This window comes from Chiloscyllium plagiosum, unplaced genomic scaffold, assembly GCF_037043375.1.
Source record: "Chiloscyllium plagiosum isolate Xiang-an unplaced genomic scaffold, Cpla_swu_hap1 HiC_scaffold_14, whole genome shotgun sequence".
Taxonomy (NCBI): Eukaryota; Metazoa; Chordata; class Chondrichthyes; order Orectolobiformes; family Hemiscylliidae; genus Chiloscyllium; species Chiloscyllium plagiosum.
Window position 1 is genome coordinate 41,046,812 of NW_028270152.1, and position 3,163 is coordinate 41,049,974.

Consider the following 3,163-nt stretch of genomic DNA (forward strand, 5'->3'; position numbering starts at 1 on the left):
GGATTGTGCAGTATCTACCTAGCAACCACTAACAGCTTCCTTCTGATTGGCTAATGCCCCCCCCCCCCATACTTTATGACGTCCAAGACCCGCGTATACCCCCTGCGCTAATGTTTGGACACAGCTGACGTCCAGGCCTGACCCAGACCACATCTGGAACTGACCAAGGTCCCACCTGGAACTGGTGTGAACCACACACCACACACAACCTGGAATTATCCAAGACCACATCTGGAACAGATGTGTCAGCTACACACCTACAACTGAACAGTACACCTGGAACTGTCCCAGGCCATGCTTGGAACTGAAACAGGGAGCATCTGGAACCCAGTGCCATCTCACATCTGAAGTGGTGGATTATGCATACCTGGAGCTGATATCCACCAGTCCCTGGATCTGTAAACCATCTATATCTGAAATAGTGAGCCAGCTGTGCCTGGGGCAGCATACCTAGAAGGTGAGTCATCCACATCTGGAGCAGTGAATCATCTTCACCTGAAGTGATGTTAGCAATACCTGGAGCAGCTAGCCAGTTGCACATGGAGCAGTGAGTCAGCCAGACTTGACATGTTGTACATAAGTTCCGTCTGGTTGTAAAACCTGATAACCTTAATTATCTCAAGAGGGTTGGAATATAAAAGCACTGTTGTGCTACTGAGACTTTGGTTAGGCCCCATTTGGAGTACTGTGTCCAGTTTTGGTCCCCACACCTCAGGAAGGACATACTGGCACTGGAGCGTGTCCAGCGGAGATTCACACGGATGATCCCTGGAATATGAGGAACGGCTTAGGATCCTGGCATTGTATTCATTGGAGTTTAGAAGATTAAGGGGAGATCTTAATCTTCCCTTAATAGAAACTTACAAGATAATACATGGCTTGGAGAGGGTGGACGCTAGGAAATTGTTTCCGTTAGGCGAGGAGACTAGGACCCGTGGACACAGCCTTAGAATTAGAGGGGGTGAATTCAGAACAGAAATGCGGAGACATTTCTTCAGCCAGAGAGTGGTGGGCCTGTGGAATTCATTGCCACAGAGTGCAGTGGAGGCTGGGACGCTAAATGTCTTCAAGGCAGAAATTGATAAATTCTTGATGTCACAAGGAATTAAGGGCTACGGGGAGAATGCGGGTAAGTGGAGTTGAAATGTACACAAATCCTTGAAAGTTGCCACCCAGGTAAATAGTGCGGTGAAGGAGGCATATGGCGTACTGGCTTTTATTGGTAGAGGAATTGAGTTCCGGAGTACTGAGGTCATGTTGCAGTTGTATAAGATTCTGGTGCAGCCGCATCTGGAGTATTGTGTGCAGTTTTGGTCGCCATACTATAGGAAGGATGTGGAGGCACTGGAACGGGTGCAGAGGAGGTTTACCAGGATGTTGCCTGGTATGGTAGAAAGATCGTATGAGGAAAGGCTGAGGCACTTGGGGTTGTTTTCATTGGAGAAAAGAAGGTTTAGGGGTGACTTGATAGAGGTGTATAAGATGATTAGGGGTTTAGATAGGGTCGACAGTGAGAATCTTTTTCCACGTATGGAGTCAGCTATTACAAGGGGGGGTAGGTATAGGACAGATGTTAGGGGTAGGTTCTTTACTCAGCGAGTCGTGAGTTCATGGAATGCCCTGCCAGTAGCAGTGGTGGACTCTCCCTCATTATGGGCATTTAAGCGGGCATTGGATAGGCATATGGAGGATAGTGGGCTAGTGTAGGTTAGGTGGGCTTGGATCGGCGCAACATCAAGGGCCGAAGGGCCTGTACTGCGCTGTATTCTTCTATGTTCTATGTTCTATGTAAATGCCCATCAGCCATGATTGAATGGCGGAGTGGACTCGATGGGCCGAATGGCCTTACTTCCGCTCCTATGTCTTATGGTCTTATGGTCTAACATTGTGAACAATCCTATATCTCTCCCATATCATTTCACTCTTTGGATTCAGTCTTTAATTTCTTACATTTTAATCCCTCTGCCTCTCTACATTATCTCTATAACTCACCCTTCTTCAACTAATGCTGCAGAGCTAACTGAAGGTTGGGAGCAGCATGGACCATGAATTATGTATCAATCAGTGCATGTATGCTTACAAATACCATAACACTATCTCATTTGTGTGAGGTTTTCTTTTTTAATCCTCACCAATCAATTCAGAAAGGTTGCCTGTACTGGTGGGTGGAGCTGTATGGCTGGCTAGGTTAGAAGGCTGAATCTGAACCGCAGGCTGATTATTGCCTTGGACAGAATTAAAAACACAATTTATTCATTCTGCAGCTTTCAGACAGAAGTTTAAAAATCAGGTATGAAAATCATAAAAATCAAGTACAAATGATTAGAATCAAGGACATATTACTTTACAATGCGTAATCATTAAAAGTCAGAATCATTTTGTACTATAATACATTCTAGTGTAGTAGGATTTTTTAAAATACTTTCATACCAGGCCTTATGCATCTGCTGGGATTTAGAAGAGTAAGCAACATCTTGAATGAAACATAGGAGATCTTGACAGGGAAAAATGTAAAACAAGGTGAAATAACTCCACAGCAGCTGGTAACTCATCACCAAGTAGCCCCTTGTTCACATGTGGCAGTTGACGCTGATCTAGCTCCCTCAGAGTCAGCTCTCACAATGAACAGAATATCTTACACCTCTGTTCTTATCTGTCAGCCAGGGCTTCCTGATCAGATTAACAGCCTCAATCAGGGAACTCATATTCTATGAGGTCCACCTAGCTGATCTTGTTACAATCACTGTATCCCTCTCCCTCTGGTTCTTTTTCTTGTAGTTCCTTCTGGTGTGTTTTAGCACTGGGTCCGGGTCCTCTGACTCGGTCTCAGATGGGCAGAGTGCAACACATAGTAGCTCACCTCTTGTGTCCGGAGCATCTCGGAAGAAATTCATTCTCTTCTTCAGTTGGCAAAGACGTAGAGACAGCGACATCTGTCATGTTCATCTCAGATTTTGAGGTCCTCTCAGTGCTTGACAGAGAGGAAGAACCCCATAATCTTTCCGACTGTTCCGAGGAGCCAGGCATGTTTTGGTCTTGCACCTTTTTGCAAGTTTGGAGCTTTCATATGGTCCACGTGCTTGTTCAGGAGCATTGCTCCTACCTGAACTTTATAAGTCGCTGGTCGTGAACTTGTGTCGACCAAACCTCTTACCCATGCTGG